Raw genomic sequence first — 20,976 nt, 5'->3', positions numbered from 1 at the left:
GGCAACAGATATACCAGTTCAAGGTGCGGTGCTTCGATCTTTCCACAGCTCCGCAGTCATTTACCAGGAAGTTCATCCCGAACCCTCATGTCCACACACTTCGCTTTCTGGATGACTGGCTACCCCGGCAGTTTCGGTATCGACCCATCTTCGACGCCGAGACAAGCCTCTGGGACTTTGCCAAGATCTAAGGATCATGGTAAATCTCGAGAAGTTTTCTCTGTTTCCATCCCAACAACTGGGATATCTAGGCTTAATTTTTGTCTCCAAGCTCCATTAAGCCTTTCCATCTTATGACAGGATAGCAAGGCGGAGGAGAGTAGGAGAACCTTTCCTCAGGCGAGGAGAGTCTCCATCCCTTTTCTGGTTACGCCTCCTAGGTCACCTTCCTCCTTAACCCCTCTAGTCCCTAACACTGCCTCAGGATGAGTCTCCTGCTTTGGCGACTCAAGTCCCGGTGGAGTCAAGACCACGATTCCCCAGACATTCTGGTCCTATGGGACTGGTCGAACGAGGTATCCTGCATTGGTGGTTGACCTACGAAGCCTTTGCTAGAGAGTGGATCTTCTCGTCCCTCCTCCGCATTTGATGCTGTCCTCAGACGCGTCAAAAAAGGGGGGGAGGGGGCACGTTCTGAACCAAAGTATCTCAAGCCTATGGCCAGAGCTAGAAGGGTACCTCCACATCAATTGGCTAGGGATGAAGGCCATATTCTGGCCGTCAACAGTTCCAACAGGCCCCGGCGAGTCACTCCGTGAGCGACAACACCACGGTAGTTGCTTATTTCATCAAGCGGGGAGGTACTTTTTCATAACAGACTTCCCATCCTACAGTAGAGATACTGATATGAGCCGAAGTCCACTCAATACCACTATCGGCTCGCTTCATTCCGGACAAGGAATGTGTTCTCCGACAGTCGGAACAGAGCATCGCAGATAGAGAATACCGAGTGGTCTTTGGAACCCTCAGTAGCCAGCAAGCTCGGACCTTGTGGACCTGTTCGCGACGACCTTGAATTTCAAGCTGTCGCTGTACTTCTCCCCAGCCCCGGACCCCAAGGCACTCTGCTGAGATGTCTCCCCACATCGGTGGGACAACATCGACGTCTACGCCTTGCCACCGTTGGGTCTGAGGGGAAGGGGGGCTCAACAAGACCAGACTATCAGTCAATCTGTCGATGACTCTGATAGCTCCACTACGGCATCATGCAGAGTGGTTTCCGAACCTTCTGCATCCCTTGATGGGACTCCCGAGAGAGCTTCCCCCATGACAAGAGCTAAAGCAACCACACCACTACATCTACCACAAGCCGTAGCTCCGCTTCGGCTCCACGCCTGGAGTCCATCCAGTATCTCCTCACAGAGAGAGGCGTTCCGCGACAGGTCGCGGAGCGGATGTCTTGACACCTGCGAAGTCATCCGCAGGGGTCCACCAGGGGAGGTGGAGAGTCTTCTGTGGTTGGTGTCGTGGGAGAGGTATCTCTCCCCTCGATGCCACTATTCCAGCGTTAGCGGAGTTATTGTCCATCTGCGGGAGGAATTACGCCTTTTGCTCTCGCCGGTAAAGCCTATCGCTCAGCCTCCAGCCTGGCCTTCAGGCTCTAAGGTTAGACAATTCCTCCTCGCTGGATCTTTCTTCGCTCATACGAAGCTACGAACTTACCTGCACCCAGTCGGAAGTGAGACCTCCCCCATGGAACCTGGCTCGGGTTCTTAGGGATCTTAAGGCTTCTCCCTGTGAACCATTACGCTAGTCATCTGACAGGCACCTGACTTGGAAGACGGTGCTCCGGCTCGCTCTGGCTTCGGCCAAGCGTATCAGCGTACTTCATGGTCTCTCGTACGACTTCGCCCATTCAAGAAGATAGGGAGAGGTAACGTTCGGGTTCGTCCCCGAGTCGGTTACTAGACTCAAGATCTTGGAGTCCCAAACCTTCGGTTCGACTCCTTCAGGATTTCGAGTCTCCGTTCTGTAATTGATGACCCAGGCCTTCTCCTTCTATGCCCAGTAAGTAGTCGGAGGTGTTATCTTAAAGAACAGCTGGAGTTCGTCCTCACGTGCAGCCCTGTTTGGGAGCACAGGAAGGACGAAGAGGAGGGTCACCAAGAATACCTTTGCAGCCTGGATTCTAGGACCATCCATCTCGCCCTGAATCCAGACCCTCCTCCGTCATGTAGCCTTAGAGCACACGATGTCAGAGGCACGCAACGTCTCTGGTCTTCAAGAAGACTACTTTGTGACGCAGGTGCTACAAACTTGAGTCTGGAAGCGTCGTACGACCTTCACAGCCCACTACCTGCAGGACGTGACCCACAGGAGCCTCGATACGGTTTTCTATCGGCCTGTGGTGGCTACACAACAGCTTGTGTAACCTCAGGCTCCTTAATGGACAAGTAGCAGAAGGTTGGGTGCATTGTTACCCAGTGTCAGACTACATGATTGAAAGAGGTGTGTCTGGCCCTTACTTCTTTCTTCATCCTCCCCTCTCTTGGGGAAAGCAGCATCCTAGGTTCTCTGCATAGTTAACCTCAAACCTCTGCAGGTAAACCATGCTTCCTTGTGTTCCTAGTATTAAAATGATACTGTCGCGTCCCCCATACCCTGACGAGGTGGTATTGGGAAAGTCCTAGTCCAGAATTCCATCTAAAGGTCTTCAGGTCGACTGCCTAGGACAAGTCACGCTTCTTCCCTCCACACAACACAAGCTTATGTAGGCCGCACACTCCTTGCGGAGCAAGGAACTTGCGAGAGGCAGGGACTCTTTTTCTCGAAGTGCTTCTCACTCGGATTCTGAATCCCCGGGTAAAGCCAAAGCCAGTATGGCTTGGGACTTTCCACCCTTACTAAGGGGTAAGTCACCCTATGTAAATAGCGTGGTTTGCATTTCGGTTACGGAACAAATGACAAATTCGGAGATAATTTGTATTTTTCCTAACCATACAAACCTTGGCTATTTACACATATTTGCCCGCCAGCCCTGTCCCCCAAGTCAAGTCCTACCTCTAAGCGAAGTGAGTCAGTTCACCAGTGTGTGAGGGGGGAGAGGTAGCTAGTTACCACTCCCCTACCCCTGCTAACTAGCGCGGGGGTAGTTAACCCTCGTTAAAAATCTAATGGCTCGCCATTTCAGCTACGCCGAAAGTGATACCCTATGTAAATAGCTAAGGTTTGTATGGTTAGGAAAAATACAAATTATCTCCGAATTTGTCATATTTCATTGTACACTGATTATGCATTGTAAGATGTGTGTGACACCATAGAGCGGTCTAGTGATCTTTGGAAGTGCGGTACATAGGTCCTCTACTTACAAACATTCGGAGATACTAACACAAATCCAACTGAAAGTAACAAAGATAGGGTAAAGAAATACTGAAATAAATCTATATTATATTTAATGACGTTTATAATAACCTGATCTCTATTTCATATAAAACCTAACTATTTTTTTACTTTTGTAGCTGAAAATTATAGTCATGAGGTTCAAGTTAAGCCTACCCTAGGTCAAAATGTAACAAAATTCAACTAACAAGCAGCTTCTTGAAACCAATTAAGTTTGTAAATTGAGGATCTATATTTTAAGCCTGGTATTTTGTTCCCCAACTGGTTAGTTTTGTTAGGTGTAATGGTTAAACTTTGCTGTAAAGTTTTAGATGACAAACATTCTAAATGCATTTGAAACAAGCAGTAGAAAGAGCAATCAGACATTTCAGACCTCCATCACTGAAGAGTGTCAATTTGACTCAAGTCTACGGACCGAGCTTTCCCTTCTTCATATGTTGACCATGAATGATTTTAACGTATATTAGTAACAATAATAACTAGAATCGCTATCTTGATCTGGATCACCTCCATAATCTAATGGGTTCTCCTGGAGCTTAATACTTATCTGTTGTTAAAGTTGGTGAGAATCCCGAAAGAAGTTTTGCCGTATTCCTGCTAACAGACAGACAGACAGATAAATAAATGAATAAATGCCGGTGATTTTATAACCACCCGGGCAAAGGAAACAAAGCTAAAAGTCTGCATAAAATGTTGAAGGCAATGTTAATGGATTCATAAAGGGGATACTTGAAGGCTGGTAAGTTTCATCTTTGGAATCTTTAAATATTAAGAATATTTCTACTATCTTTATTGTCTTAAGCATGTTTATTACTATGTCTTCAGAGGTTGTTTGATATATGATTATTATTGTCGTTCTGATTAGTTAAGCTACAACCCTAGTTGGAAAAGCAGGAGGCTACAAGCCCAAGGGCTCCAACAGGAATAAATCGCCAAGTGAGGAAAGGAAATGTATAAACTACATGAGAAATAATTAAGAATCAATATAAAATAACTAAGAGTCAGCATCAGTGCTAAAATAGATCTGTCATACATAAACTATGAGAGACCTATATCAGTCCGTTCAGCATAATAACATTCGCTGCAGAACTTCTGAAGTTCTTTTACCGTAAAATTGTGTAATTATTTCACTTTATTAGGTGAATGAGTGAAATATTTTCTCAAAAGTCGTAATGTTGACTCAGATCTTTGTTTAGTTTATTTCACTTGATGAAATAATTTAATCAGGAAAAATATTTTCTTGAGAAGTTTTCTCAAGTGATTTCACCTATTCAAAAATGAGAAAATTCTGACAATGCTAAAAAACGGTTTGGTGAGATACTACCGCCAGAGAGTTATTGGGTACTTTCCCTGGATCCCTTTCTAGTTATGGCTCATTTTTTCTTTGCCTACATATACACTGAATAGTCTGGCCTATTCTTTACACATTTGCATCTTACCTCACACACCTGACAACACTATGATAACTGAAAAGTTTTTCACTCAAGGGGTTAACTTCTGCACTGTAATTGTTCACTGTCTACTTTCCTCATGGTAAGGATAGAAGAGACTCTTTTGCTATGGTAAGCAGCTATTCTAGGAGAAAGACATTCCAAAATCAAAGCTATGTTCCCTTCTCTTGGGTAGTGCCATAGCCTCTGTATCCTGGTGTTCCACTGTTTGGGGTGAGCGTTCTCTGTCTTGGGGTACACTCAGGGACACTATGCTATCTGTCTTTGTTTCCTTACTGGGCTATTTTCACCGTGGACCCTTTGGCCTTATAGCATCCTGAGTTTCTAACTAATATTGTAATTTAGCAAGTAATAATAATAATAATAATAATAATAATAGTGAATATTCAAGAAAGTAAACAGGGCCATATTCACAAAGATGAATTTTTAATCAAAGTCTCTCACACCTGTGTTAGATTATGATCTGTATGACAATCTCAGAATAATAGCAGTTACTTCTCATCTCTTTTGCCTTCCCCTCGACATACCATTTTAATTCTTCTTATATTCTTAATAGGATTTTAAAGGTAGCATTTTAGATTGAAGTAGCTTATTGGAAACATCCCTGCCTAACTATCTCTTGAACTGGAGTTCGAGACTCGCTCAAGATCGATAGTTTCTTGTAGTGTCTGCAACTTCACCATCCTTGTGAGCTAAGGGTGGGAGGTTTGAGGGAGCCTATAGGTCTACCTATTGAATCATCATCAACCATTGCCTGGCACAAGTTGTATCCAATTGTAGGGTTATAGTATTTATATATAAAAAACAAACTTGAGATAACCCACATGTAAAAATCAATCAGATATTTAAGAGATGTAGATAATACAGATGTGTTAGTCTCAAGTAGAACGTATTGAGGGTTGTCATCAAATAATTTTTTGTAATATAATTTTAATTTTAGAGAAAGATTACTTTACCTACATTTATCTTGAAGTGCAGCACAGCAGCAGATATTTTGTAGACCATTAAATAGAACAGTTAATAGATTTTTTAGATGTTGATTAATTAGTAAGACTATTGTATTACCCTTTGAGTTGGCAAGAGATTAAAATGCCCCTAATCTGATACATATTTTATTCCAGGCTGATCAGCTGAAATTGAATGTAAGAAGAATAGGATATTCCTTCTGGCTCCAACTTGAGACCTGAATTTTGGGCCCACTAGACCTAGGCTTGGGCTGCCCCTTTATCCCTCCCTTGCACTTGTGATCTGCTGGCTGTGGTTTTCTATGAGAACAATTGACAAGATGCAAATACTCTAAGAGCAGAAGGAAACGAAGAATGAGTTTTTGTCATCTGGATACTGAGCATGTGGCGGTAAGTCATTGATAGAACTGGAATTACGTTATTGTTATTAGTTTGTTCCTACGCGAATACTGCACAAACCCTTGTCATTTGAGGAGGTTATAAAATCAAGTCAATTTATTTATCTATTTATTTGACTGTGTGTCAGTGGACAGGACTATTTCAAAACTACTTGATGGATTTTGACAGAATTTTCACCACTGATAGATCTTAGACCATTGACAACTCCATTAATTATTGGAGATGATTCAAATACCAGATCAAGATCTTAGATCCGGATTTGCGTTTTCCACAATTTTAAAGATTATTTCAAAAGAAATTGGCACATTGGATTTTCACCAAATTTTAACAATGGATAGATACAGTTAACTCCACGTTAACATGAGGGTTATGTTCATGGAGATGCAGTGTTAATGGAATATAATTTCTCCAAAAGAAATTATGGTAATAAGGGATGTTACGTTCCTGGACATTGGGAGTCTGTCTATTTTGGGATTTTGTTACTATGAAACTTGAAACATGTTATTTTTATTAGTAAAATAAATTTTTGAATATACTTACCCGATAATCATGTAGCTGTCAACTCCGTTGCCCGACAGAATTCTATGGAGGGATACGCCAGCTATCACAATACTAGAAGGGGGTGTACTTACCAGCGCCACCTGTGGCCAGGTACTATAGTACTTCTTGTTGACACCTCCTCAATTTTTCCTCGGTCCACTGGTTCTCTATGGGGAGGAAGGGAGGGTCGATTAAATCATGATTATCGGGTAAGTATATTCAAAAATTTATTTTACTAATAAAAATAACATTTTTCAATATTAAACTTACCCGATAATCATGTAGCTGATTCACACCCAGGGGGGTGGGTGAAAACCAGTGTACAAGATTAAAGGATAGCTAAGTATCCCATATTTCATATAACAGTTATCTCAAATAACAATGAAATAATAAGTACCTGGTAAGGAAGTCGAATTGAACCGTTACTCTGCCTCTTTTTTAAGTTCGTCTTCCTTACTGAGCGCAGCGTTCCTCTTGGAGGCTGAATCAACCCAAAGGTGCTAAAGTATATAGGGTTGCAACCCCTACTAAAGGACCTCTACAAAACCTCTAACCCAGGCGCTTCTCAAGAATGAATAGACCACCCGCCAAATCAAAAGGATGCGGAAGGCTTCTTAGCCTACCGTAACAACCATAAAAACAACAATAAAAGCATTCAAGAGAAAGGTTAAAAAAAGGTTATGGGATTAAGGGAATGTAGTGGCTGAGCCCTCACCTACTACTGCACTCGCTGCTACGAATGGTCCCAGGGTGTAGCAGTTCTCGTAAAGAGACTGGACATCTTTAAGATAAAATGATGCAAACACTGACTTGCTCCTCCAATAGGTTGCATCCATTATGCTCTGCAGAGAACGGTTTTTATTAAAGGCCATCGAAGTAGCTACGGCTCTTACTTCGTGGGTCCTTACCTTCAGCAATGCAAGGTCTTCCTCCTTTAAGTGAGAATGGGCTTCTCTAATCAGAAGCCTTATATAATACGAAACCCCGTTCTTGGACATGGGCCTCGACGGTTTCTTGATGGCACACCATAAGGCTTCTGACTGTCCTCGAATAGGTTTAGACCTCTTAAGATAATACTTGAGAGCTCTGACAGGGCAAAGAACTCTCTCTAGTTCGTTACCTACCATGTTGGAGAGGCTAGGTATTTCAAACGATCTAGGCCAAGGACGTGAAGGAAGTTCGTTCTTTGCTAGGAATCCGAGCTGAAAAGAACATGTTGCAGATTCGGTCGTTAAACCAATGTTCTTGCTGAAGGCATGAACCTCACTGACTCTCTTAGCTGTTGCAAGGCAGACGAGAAAAAGAGTCTTGAGGGTAAGGTCCTTGAAGGAAGCTGACTGGAGAGGTTCGAACCTAGGTGACATAAGGAACCTTAAGACTACGTCTAGGTTCCAGCCTGGAGTGGATAGACGACGCTCTTTAGACGTCTCAAAAGACTTAAGGATGTCTTGAAGGTCCTTGTTGGAAGAAAGGTCCAAACCTCTGTGGCGGAGAACTGAAGCCAACATACTCCTATACCCTTTAATCGTAGGGGCTGAAAGGGATCTCTCATTCCTAAGATGTAGAAGGAAGTCAGCTATTTGGGTCACAGAGGTATTGGTAGAGGATACTGAATTGGCTCTACACCAGCTCCGGAAGACTTCCCACTTAGATTGGTAGACTCTACGAGTGGAAACCCTTCTTGCTCTGGCAATCGCACTGGCTGCCTCCTTCGAAAAGCCTCTAGCTCTAGCGAATCTTTCGACAGTCTGAAGGCAGTCAGCCGAAGAGCGTGGAGGTTTGGGTGCAACCTGTCTACGTGAGGTTGACGTAGAAGGTCCACTCTTAGAGGTAGAGTCCTGGGGATGTCGACTAGCCATTGAAGTACCTCTGTGAACCATTCTCTTGCAGGCCAAAGGGGAGCAACCAGCGTCAGCCGTGTCCCTTCGTGCGAGATGAATTTCTGCAGAACTTTGTTTATTATCTTGAACGGTGGGAATGCGTAAAGGTCGAGATGGGACCAGTTCAGTAGAAAAGCATCCACATGAACTGCTGCAGGGTCTGGAACTGGGGAACAGTACAGCGGAAGTCTCTTGGTTATGGAGGTGGCAAACAGATCTATGGTAGGTTGACCCCACAAGGTCCAAAGTCTGTTGCACACACTCTTGTGGAGGGTCCATTCCGTGGGGATGACCTGGTTCCTTCTGCTTAGGCGATCTGCTGAGACGTTCATATTGCCCTGAATGAACCTTGTGACCAAAGTGAGGTTTAGACCTCTTGACCAAATGAGGAGGTCCCTTGCGATCTCGTATAGGCTCCTCGAATGGGTCCCTCCTTGCTTGGAGATGTAAGCCAAGGCTGTGGTGTTGTCTGAGTTCACCTCCACCACTTTGCCTAGCAGGAGGGACTTGAAGTTCAGCAGGGCTAAATGAACTGCTAGTAGCTCCTTGCAGTTGATGTGGAGCATTCCCTGTTCCTCGTTCCACGTTCCCGAGCATTCCCGTCCGTTCAAGGTCGCACCCCAGCCCGAGTCCGATGCATCTGAGAAGAGATGAAGATTGGGGGTCTGAATAGCCAACGATAGGCCCTCCCTGAGAAGGAGATTGTTCTTCCACCACAAGAGAGTGGTCTTCATCTCTTGGGTGATTGGGATAGAGACTGCTTCGAGAGTCGAACCCTTGTCCCAATGAGCTGCAAGATGGAATTGAAGAGGGCGGAGGTGGAGTCTCCCTAGCTCGACGAACAGGGCCAGTGATGAAAGGGTCCCTGTGAGACTCATCCACTGTCTCACCGAGCAACTGCTCCTCTTCAGCATGCTCATGATGCACTCTAGGGCTTGGCTTATCCTGGGGGCCGATGGAAAAGCCCGAAAATCCTGACTCCGAATCTCCATTCCCAGGTACACAATGGATTGGGAGGGAATGAGCTGAGACTTTTCTATGTTGACTAACAGACCCAGTTCTCTGATTAAGTCCAAAGTCCAGTTGAGACTCTCCAGACAGCGACGACTCGTGGAGGCTCTCAACAGCCAGTCGTCTAAGTAGAGGGAGGCTCTGATGTCCGATAAGTGGAGGAATTTTGCTAAATTCCTCATCAGAAGAGTGAACACCATAGGAGCTGTGCTTAGGCCAAAACACAGGGCTTGGAATTGGTAGACAACCTTTCCAAAAACGAATCTCAGGAAAGGTTGGGAGTCTGGATGAATAGGAACGTGAAAGTAGGCATCTTTCAAGTCCAACGAGACCATCCAGTCCTCCTGCCTGACCGCTGCTAGGACCGACTTCGTCGTCTCCATCGTGAACGTCTGCTTGGTGACATACGCGTTGAGCGCGCTGACGTCCAGCACCGGTCTCCAACCTCCTGTCTTCTTGGCCACTAGAAAGAGACGGTTGTAGAAGCCCGGGGATTGATGGTCCCGGACTATAACCACTGCCTTCTTCTGCACAAGTAGCGATACCTCCTGGTGCAACGCTAGCCTCTTGTCCTCTTCTTTGTAGTTGGGAGAGAGGTTGATGGGAGATGTGGTCAGAGGTGGTTTGAGGCAGAATGGAATCCTGTAACCCTCCCTCAGCCAACTGACAGACTGGGCGTCTGCACCTCTCTTTTCCCAGGCTTGCCAGAAGCTCTTGAGTCTGGCTCCTACTGCTGTCTGGAGATGCGGAGAGTCAGTTTTTTCCTTTAGAGGCCTTGGAGCCTTTCCTAGACTTGCTCCTGGAAGAGTCTGGACGGGAGCTTCCTCGGCTGGGGGCTCTACCACGAAAGGGCGGTATGAACCTCGTAGCAGGGGTATCAGCCACTGGGGAGCGATAAGTCCTGGGGACTGAGGTAGCAACCTTAGACTTACGAGCCGATGAGGCTACAAGATCATGTGTGTCCTTTTGTATCAGGGCAGCAGACAAGTCCTTAACCAGCTCTTCGGGGAAGAGGAACTTCGAGAGCGGAGCGAAAAGGAGTTGTGACCTTTGACAAGGTGTAATGCTGGAGGAAAGGAAGGTACACAGCTGTTCCCTTTTCTTCAGAACCCCTGATACAAACATCGACGCAAGCTCACCAGATCCATCTCTAATGGCCTTATCCATGCAGGACATTAATAGCATGGCAGAATCCTTGTCCGCAGGGGAGGTCTTCTTGCTGAGGGCTCCCAGGCACCAGTCTAGAAAGTTGAACATCTCAAATGCTCTAAATACGCCCTTCAGTAAGTGATCAAGGTCTGAGAAGGTCCAACAAACCTTAGAGCGCCTCATTGCAGTTCTCCGAGGCGAGTCTACGACTTGAGAAGTCAGCCTGGGCAGAGGCAGGTACTCCCAAGCCTGGTGCCTCTCCTGTGGCATACCAAACGCTCGCTTTCGAAGTGAGCTTAGTCGGAGGAAACATGAAAGAAGTTTTGCCAAGGTGTTGCTTAGTCTGCAGCCACTCCCCTAAGATCCTTAACGCTCTCTTAGAGGACCTTGCTAGGACTAGCTTAGTATAGGTGGACTTAGCTGGCTGTATGCCCAGCGAAAACTCAGATGGTGGAGAGCGGGGAATAGCAGAGACAAAGTGGTCTGGGTAAACCTCCCTAAGCAGAGCCAAGACCTTACGAAAGTCAATAGACTGTGGAGAAGGCTTGGATTCATCCACGTCTGACGAGGGATCCAGGTGTGCCGCCTCATCATCAGACGCCTCATCACCAGAGTGTAGCGGAGAGATCGGACAAGTATGCTGAACAGCAGAGTCAGAACGAGTAGGAACAACAATATTAGAGGTTTCCTCTTCAAGAATCTGTTGAGGGAAAACCTGAGGCTCAGACTGCAAAGGCTGAACAAAAGACGAAGCAGAAGGAAGGCGCATGGGTGGAGGAGGCTGACTCCTGGCATGAGTGGCTGAACCCAAGAGTTGCGCTTGCTGAGCAGTTGGCGGAAGCGGAGTAGCAAGTTCCTGTTCCTGCGGTGTGAGCGGAGCGTGATGAGGTAGAGGCTGCGCAGAACGTGGTAAATGTCTCGCAAGCTGAGGCTCCTGAGGCGCAAGGCTAAGGTGTGTTGGTGCTTGCCTTGTGGAGGGTTGAGCTCGCTGCAGCGAGAGCTGAGGAGACTGACTCATGGATGGGAGAGGTTGTTGTACCTCAACCGAGTGTTGCAACACTGGTGGAGCAGCAAGTGGAAGCGGAGGAAGAGAGGTATAATCCTCCTGATCCCATTGTAGAGGTTGCCTTAAGGAAGGCGGAGGCTGTACACCACTGGGAACAGCAAACACAGAACGTGGCTCAACATCGTACGCCTGGCAGGTGGTACTGCGATCAGGCGGAGCGAGCGCAGGCGGAGCGAGCGCAGGCGGAGAGAGTGCAGGCGGAGGCGGAGGCGCAACATTCTCAGCCCGACACTCACGCATCAAGTCCGAAAGCTGTGCTTGCATGGACTGTAGTAGAGTCCACTTGGGGTCGGCAGAAACTACAGTAGGCTGAGGTAAAGCCTTAACAGTAGAGCTCTGTTGTGGCAGAACCTTACTCCTCTTGGGCGGAGTGCAGTCGACTGAAGACTGCGGCGAGTCAGAGCTGAGCCAATGACTGCAGCCCGGCTGAGCACTCGCGGACTGGACTCTGCGTTTAAGTGGTCTCGAGACCTGAGTCCAACGTTTCTTCCCTGACAGTTGATCAGCGGACGAGAAAAAGACGGGCTCAATCGTCTGCAGGTGGGAGTGACGGTCTTTGGAAGACACGCCCGCAACCACCGAGGATACTTCTGTGCGCCGATCAAGGCCTGCCGAACCCTTATGCCCTTCGACATTGCTTCTCCCCTGGGCTTGGGAGCTTGCAAGAGGTCCCGGACTGGGAGGACGACTGGCTCGCACAGAAGTATCCTCACGCACCACACTGACACTGACACTAGCACTTGGCACTGCACTGACACTAGCACTCATCACAGCACTGGCACTAATTCCACCCACTGCACTCTTGACCTTAAGTTCCTTGACTTCGGCCATAAGAGACTTATGATCACTTACCACTGACTCTACTTTATCGCCTAAGGCCTGAATAGCACGCAAAACAACAGACATATCAGGCGGAGGGCAAATAGTAGGTTCGGGGGTAGCCACTACAGGGGTAGGAAAAGGTAGGGGATCATGAGGTGAGGAAAAAAGTGAAGAGTGAGAAGAACTCCTCCTAACTCTACCTCTCTCTAACTTAGTTGAATATTTCAAAAGACGGACAAATTCAAGTTCCGAAAGTCCGGCGCATTCCTCACATCGATTTTCTAACTGACAGGGCCTGTCCCTACAGTCAGAACAAGCGGTGTGAGGATCTACCGAGGCCTTCGGAATACGCCTATTACAAGACCTACATCGTCTATGGGAGGGGGCTTGCGAAATGTCAGACATCTTGAATCCAAAGAGTTAGCCAAGGGGGGTTCCAAAATCAAGCAAAAGATCGTTAACCGTTAATCAGGACTATATAAAAGCTATCTAGCTAATATAAGAAGGTTTCCAGTAAAGCGACAGCCGAAATCTGAGAGAATACTTCACCAATTAGCCGTGAAAATACTCGAAGATCATAAGCGTATCCCAGAACGTCTTGCCGGAAGCACGACAGAGGAAAAATTGAGGAGGTGTCAACAAGAAGTACTATAGTACCTGGCCACAGGTGGCGCTGGTAAGTACACCCCCTTCTAGTATTGTGATAGCTGGCGTATCCCTCCATAGAATTCTGTCGGGCAACGGAGTTGACAGCTACATGATTATCGGGTAAGTTTAATATTGAAAAAAACACATTGATGTGTTTGAAGGTCACAGAAACAATAAAAACGCACATTTTTACTCTAATTGTATTTATTTTATAGTAAAATAAGTTATTACCCATGTACATTCACACCGACGCATCACTCTCCTCACCACTGTCGGCTGTCGCCTGCCTCGCTCCCGTCCCCATCCTCCTCTCTCTCTCTCTCTCTCTCTCTCTCTCTCTCTCTCTCTCTCTCTCTCTCTCTCTCTCTCTCTCTCATCTATATATATTCTCATTTTAATCTCATGATTATTTATTTACAATGAATTTTTTATCATTAAGTACATTTTTAAGTTAAAAACACAATAAACAAAACTATTGTTTGTACAAACGCACAATGCTACTATGTATGTATATCAAACACATTAGCGATTTATTTTTCTTTCCTTTTGGTAGATAAATAACAGATTGTTACATATTTTTCCTTTTAATCTAATAATCATTTATTTACAATTAATGTTATATCAACAAGTTCTTATTCAACTTAAAAAAACAATGAACAGCACTTTCTGGTATGTAGGAACGCACAATGCTACTACTCATATCAAACACAATAGCAATTTATTTTTCTTTCATTTTGGTAATTAAATAACAGGTCATTACATTTTTTCCTTTTAATGTCATGCCTATTTATTTACAATTAATTTTATATGGTTTTCATACATTTCTTTTAAAGTTGTTATTATTAGGCATGTCACTACATTTTCTCTCTCTCTCTCTCTCTCTCTCTCTCTCTCTCTCTCTCTCTCTCTCTCTCAAAGGTACTTTACTGTACACACATAGAACAGATTTAACAGAAATCTTTGTTTCTTTAGAAAGTGTCAGATAAACACTACACAACATAAACTTTTATTTGCTTAAATTTATGTTCGATCATAGGCAGGGATTAAGATGTCTTTCGATTTCGTCAGCTGATCCGTAGCTTTAGCCAACAACATAACATATATGAACTGAAAGATGTCTAAATAACTATGGTTTTCTATGTTATCTGAACTTCGTTTAATAATTTTTTCGTACTTTTCTGTTAACAATTCAAGATGTATAATAATAGCAATTAGAGATTGTTTTTATTTTGGTTTTTTTGTCAGCTGTTTTCAAGGTCCCGACAGTATTACGATTATACTCTCATATAGTTAACAGAGTATTGTTGATGTGATATTGCTCCCTATCATGTAATCCTTGAAAAAAGAAGAACACTGTTCAACCAACTCTCGACCATTTTCTTATTAAAGTACGTATCAAACAACAACAACAACAACATACGAATCAGCTGTTGACTTGACGCTGTCGATCCACAGCCTTCTACATAGGCGATGTAAACAAAAATATTGAATACTGTATAAATACTGGTAAATGTAACAATCAAGTTTATTTTATACTATCGCAATATTATTTTTATAACTTAATTTGTTATTCAACCTTACAAAATTTTTCCATTTTCTACTATCTTAGAGCAAACCAGATTCACAAATAAAGAGTTGCTAAATTATAAACATCTACATTTAGAAATATGGATGTAGATTTATTTGTAAAATTAGATTACTTTTTTGTTACTATATTAAAAACTAAAATTTATTTGTTTGTAAGCTTAAATAGATTCTTATTAACCTCTCTCGCTCTCACTCTTGCTCTTAGGCTGGAAGTTCAACTCGCGTAACATCGAACATTTCATGTTAACAGAATATATCTCAATAAATTTGGACTATTAACTTCATAATCGGGTTAATAGAACTCGTGACAATGGGGAGTTAACTGTATTACAGTATTCATCATAAGAAACCATGAAAATTTGGAGGTCATACGGATCAAGATCACAATTCTGGATCATTATTGCACTATCTACTGTACAGTCAGCATGTGAAAAGTGTGAGGGAATGTTCGTAGACTCAAGTAAAATGTTGGCAATATTCATTGGTGGAAGACGGAAATCTTTGATTGCTCTTATTTCCTCTTGTATGTGTTTCTTTCATTTCCCATTCCTCTTCAATTATCTTCTCCCCTTTGTGCCACCTAAGTTTTGATCTTCCCTTAATAATTACCACAATGCACAAGTGTCTATTCTTGGTCTCTGCAGTGCCTTAAGAAAACTACTGCATTTGCCTTAATCTTCCAGTCTTAGGGATCAGGTATGTATTTGACACCGATCTACTGCACTAGCACCAGAGGCAAATGTATTAGTGTTCAAAGGTTTATTTATTTTCTTATTCAACTGTTGATATTTCCTCCTTACCTGAACAATCCACTCTAGGGATTGACAGACTGCCTTGGTTAAAGGTTGTCTGGGTAATTTTTTTATTATCACAAACGCATTATAAACAATAAAAACCAGTGATGATTTATGCTTGGTTGGGGGTGGGGGTCTATTACGGTGGCTTTGCGTCTGTGATTGGGGGTTGGGGTCAGTATTCTCAGTAGGAAACGACGACTTAATATTTTTCCAGCCTATCAGTATTTCCAACTATTAATGAAATATTTAAATTATATATAAAGCTATATCGAGGAAAACTGGTTGATATGGCAACAATGTATGGTTGCACCGTAGCAATTGGATGTTTGTTTGCTTTGTTCCAAGATTGGGACTTTCTAACGAGTACTAAATCAGTATCTATGATAATTTGGGATTCTCCGGAAGGCCACCCAATCTAAAATTAAGTTATGTTTTTTTTGCAATGCATCCAGAGACTTAATACCTGTATTGGGAAAATTTTCAAGATTTTAGATTCTCCAGATATTCATTGTTAAAACCGTCAGAATATAACAACGAATCTTCGCTTTTTAACAGCTTAGAACATTATATTGATATTATTTAAGTGAGTGCAAAACAGTATCTCCTGACTTATCATGACTAGGTATCAGTTAAACAACAGGGATTAGATCTTTCTCTTTATTCATATCATGAATATAATTAATTTTCGAGTGGAGAGTTGGGGAACAAAACCAATTATTTAAGGAATAATGTTAAATTGCAACGATCTATTTTTCATCATTCCCTGGTTAAGAAATATGTTAAACTGTTTCTTCATTCACAGTCATATTACGAATTTATGTTACCAGAATGTAGCACGACAGATTTTTGTCAATATCCTTTGCTTGCAAGTCAGTCTCTCAGGGAACAGGAAGAGATTCCAGAGAAGGGAAAGAGCTTCAAGTGAATTTCTCAATAGGAACCAATCCCGTCAGGATCTACACTTGGATCCAGATCCTTCGTCATTTATGATTATAGCAGATTTGTCAGTATTTGTGTCCAGGTGAAGCATTGTATTTTAGAAAAGGTGCGAGTCTTTTCTGACATATTGTCATCTTTGGAGAACCTCCCTGTGCTCAGATGACTGGGAGGTGTTGTGTAATCGGTGGTTTCTTGCCGACAGTCATCCATTTAGCTCTAGTTTCATCAAAGAGGGAGCAAACTACATAACCTATCTTATCTTTTTTCACACCCCAGCAGGTGGAAAGATCTGTCATTTACTTTCCTTACAAAATTTGCAGCTAAGATCCAAAATGCTGCTATTAATGATATCAGATTTGACTTTTACAATATCAGTATTAAAGGAGGTATAACTGATGATCCTGTTTGTTTGCTACTTTGTCCCATAAGGGCAGTTTGCTTATACTTCAAAAGGACTGTTTCCTACTGCCTGACCTTTCCTATCATGTTTGTTAGCACAAGTCGAACAAGAAGGGAGGGTCTGAAATCGCAATCCCTTTCTGGTTTTGAGAAGTGGTTATGAGGGCTTATATCTTGAGGAGAAGCATCGAATGGAGCCCCTACCAAAGCCCATAACATTCGTGTTGTTGCCATAACCTTAGCATTTTGCAATAACCACTCGGTAGACATTGATAGAGAGGCTATTAATAGAGCTTTCAAATCCTTTGGAGACATGATTACTGTGGCAACTTCAATGGCTCACAATATTCATGGGCTAGCCGCAACCATAGCTTCCCGTAAGACCTAAAATCCACCTTTTTGTGACAAGTGATTTGACTCATTCTTTCATCACTCAAGGAGGTGACTGATGATGTAGTGGATTTACTACTATGCCTTGTTGGGGCAGTGAGTCTCTATTTGATAAAGACTATACTTTGTGTTTCTGGTGTCTCTAATCTATTTGTCAAGATTTGATGAAAGGAGAAAAGAGTAACAGAAAGTACCATTTCTCTTTGACTGCTAGAGACTATCATGAGGTTTATAAACCCTTTGGGAGAAGCGTCTTCCAGGGCCTCTTCCAGGGGTCATGACATCCATTGTCGTGTCACAAACATAGCTCTCCAGAAGAATCAACCGGTGCCTAGAAGACCCAGGCCACCTGTAGTGGCTGTCCAATAGTCAATGTAGAAACTATGCTTCTGCAGCACAATTATCCTAGTGTCAACTCATCTGTTACTTATTAGTACTTAATGCCAAATGTAAGTAACCTTTTGCCCCATCCTAACTCTTGTGGGCTTGGGAGTATTAGCACTGGTAGACACTCAAGCAGGTGAGGACATTTCTTTGAATCAAACCTTAAAGAATATAGCTACGATTTTATAATACATGTGATTGTTTGTTTCAAAGCATATTACTTTCTTTGTTGAGGAGGGATAACATAACTTGAATATTTAGGTATGCCCCTACCTCGTATCGGGGCCAGGCTCTGGGCCGAGGTTCAAACAGACAGCCTTTTCCTGCCATTGGGACTTCCTCCCACCCAAGGAAGACTCCCTATTGAAATGACTCGTGTTTTTATAGCTAGGAAAAATACAAATTATTTTTGAGATTTGTAGTTTATCTTCCCTAATTGATACTGATACATGTACAATAAATATTATGAATTTTCCTCTTGCAATACTTGATACACAATTCAAGCAAAATGATTTCAACCATAAGTCCTCAAAATAAGTAGCCATACTCAGTCCTGGGTATATCCGTCACCAGTTTTGCCATTGCACCATTGCATCTATGACTTAATGACCATTTCATCGACGCTCAATGCAATTATGCTAAAGTTGAAAAAGTGTCGCAATGACGTTGACGCAAGTACATTTTCGCAAATTAAATTTTGCGTCAGATTCCTTTTAAAGCCAAATTTTCTGTGTAATTAGCCCAAATTGATTATTGAAAAGAAATCCAATAATAACTGTGAATGTGATTATTATAATACCGTAATTGTTGTCTGATTAAAAATTCTTAGATTTCTTGCATCACAAAATTTGAAAAGATTGAAATTTCATGCAATCAGCTTTAGTACCATTTTCATCTTATTTTATTATCTTTATTTCTTTTTCAGCGGACTTCTCATTTCCTAGTCAAACTAAATTTTGAGAGAGAGAGAGAGAGAGAGAGAGAGAGAGAGAGAGAGAGAGAGAGAGAGAGAGAGAGAGAGAGAGAGAGAGAGAGAGTGTGTGTGTGTTACCGAATATCCTTAACTAATAACTACTTATATTTAAATTATTAGATTTATTTATTATATGATTTATACCCTATGAGGCTAATACAGTAGTTTATAGATTGTAGTTTAAGTTCGTACTACTGTGATACTATGATTATGTTACAGTGATGAGAGGTTTTTGCTTCCGTAAAATAAGCTAACCTGAAAACATTGGTTTTTGATGAAAAAATTTACAGTATTATAAAATTATGAAATAATATATTTCACCCATAAGTTTATAATAATGCATGCTCCAAGTGGCAATTAAACAGGTTATATGAAACATTTTAATTAGTGGGTTTTTTTTTCTTCAAATCATTGTTTCATTTACATGTAATTAAAGTATAGTTTTTATGATAAAGTGATTAGCTATTTGAGTGTGTTGTTGACTGTACTGAACTTGCTAACAGCTAATAGCATTTTTAAAGAACCTTATTTTCCTTTACAGAAGTCCTTCGTTCAGGATGTCGAGTCCCACTTACGGACTGTCTCCCTCTTGTCGCTGAAGACTCCAACGAAGTTACGGTAGATTTACTCAGGCAACACATCTGAGTGGCCCAGTTGAACCAGTGGGCCAATTTGTGCTTTTCAAGATTAATGTACCGTACTTACCTCTTTCATTTAACATAGCGTTTAATGGTCTTAAGAGAACTAAAGTAGTGTAGTTTGTACTTAGGAAAAAAATATTGCAGTACATGTAACATTAGATTTTGTGAAAGCAGGTAAAAAGTATTACTGTGTAAGGTCGTAAAGTCTAATAGATCGTATAGTTTAAAAACTATTCCGGATAGTTAGGTTGGTAGCGTCGTGGGCTTCTGTTTCAGAGGTCCCGAGTTCGCGTCCCCGCCAGGACGCGGATAGCGTGAAACCTTCTACTGGGGGGGGTTACTCTCCAGGGTGGCGCCTGGGGGAGAGGTTAGAGGGGGCTAGTGATAGTCCCTGCCGGCTTATGGTCGCCCAAGCAGAATGATGTAGATCGCCTGAGTGGAGACCTCAAACCCGCAACTTTTTTTTTTTAACTGTTTCTTTAACAAAAAGCATCTACAGTTCAATGTGATTTAACTTATTTTTTGTTCTTTTTATTAGAAATTATTTGGCATCATGTTCTTTATACAGTATTATACTATTTTATGAGTCTTCAGCTTATAAACTTAAAAGGTGCCAAGAAGCTGTTTGTGAGTCGAATTTTGTTAGAATTTCACCCAACTCGCACACCTACGATGTTCAGATGCAAAAGTCAACAGATAGTGTTATAGAATTTCATTATGAACTTTTTATACAATACCTCAGATTTACGACTTCAGTTGGATTTGTGTTCGTATTTCCAAATGTCTGTAAGCGGAGGACCATCTGCGTTTTGATAATATTGTTAATAAGCAGGACGCATTTGCATTTTAGTTAAACCTTATTGTTTAAAAACAAATTTCAGTTGATATATCGTAGAAAGTTTCAGTTTTCATTATTGCGTTTTAGTCACGGCAAAAGATTTTTAACTGAGAAAGAATAATTTGAATAATTTGATAAAGTCAAAGCAATTTTATCTCATGATAAATTTAATCCAAAAACAAATAGTGTGGTTTGTATTTCGATTGAGAATAATTGTAGCTGAATTGGTCACTTATTTTTCTAATAATTCTCCAATTATTTTGAGTGTCGCGTTTTTAATATGTGATAGGAAAAGGACTTGTCCTAGTATGCCAAGATCCTCTAAATGTGTTCTGCCTGTTAACAATTACTGTAGGGTTTAATATTGTTCTGCTGCAGCAGTGGCCAAGATCTCTTTCATTCGTAAGAGTCCTTGTAGTTTTCATTGTGGATGTGGCTCCTGCAAGGAGTATATATATAATAATAATATTATTATTATTATTATTATTATTATTATTATTATTATTACTATTATTATTATTATTACTGTATTATTATTATTATTATTACTTGCTAAGCTACACCTTAGTTGGAAAAGTAGGATGCCATAAGCCCAAGGGCTTCAACAGGAAAAATTGACCGATGAGGAAAGGAAACTAGGAAATAAACTGCAAGAGATGTTAAGAATCATAACATGAAGGTAAATCTTTCATATATAAACTATAAAAACTATAAAAAAAGGAAGAGAAATAAGATAGATAATTGTGCCCGACTGTACC

At 42.2% G+C, this 20,976-nt stretch overlaps 1 long non-coding RNA gene across 1 annotated transcript in view; it reads left to right on the top strand.

The window, feature by feature from the left end:
• Positions 1-20,658, top strand: part of LOC137630844 (uncharacterized) — a 112,117-nt gene extending 91,459 nt beyond the window's left edge. Inside the window, exons 3-4 of the long non-coding RNA XR_011041775.1 lie at positions 5,912-6,145; positions 19,281-20,658. This is a non-coding gene — a long non-coding RNA (uncharacterized lncRNA). The remainder of the gene's footprint in view (positions 1-5,911; positions 6,146-19,280) is intronic.
• The last annotated feature ends 318 nt before the right edge of the window (positions 20,659-20,976 follow it).

Source organism: Palaemon carinicauda, chromosome 39 (assembly GCF_036898095.1).
Source record: "Palaemon carinicauda isolate YSFRI2023 chromosome 39, ASM3689809v2, whole genome shotgun sequence".
NCBI classification, from domain to species: domain Eukaryota; kingdom Metazoa; phylum Arthropoda; class Malacostraca; order Decapoda; family Palaemonidae; genus Palaemon; species Palaemon carinicauda.
The sequence above is the reverse complement of the archived record's forward strand: the minus strand, read 5'-3'. Positions and strand labels throughout refer to the sequence as shown.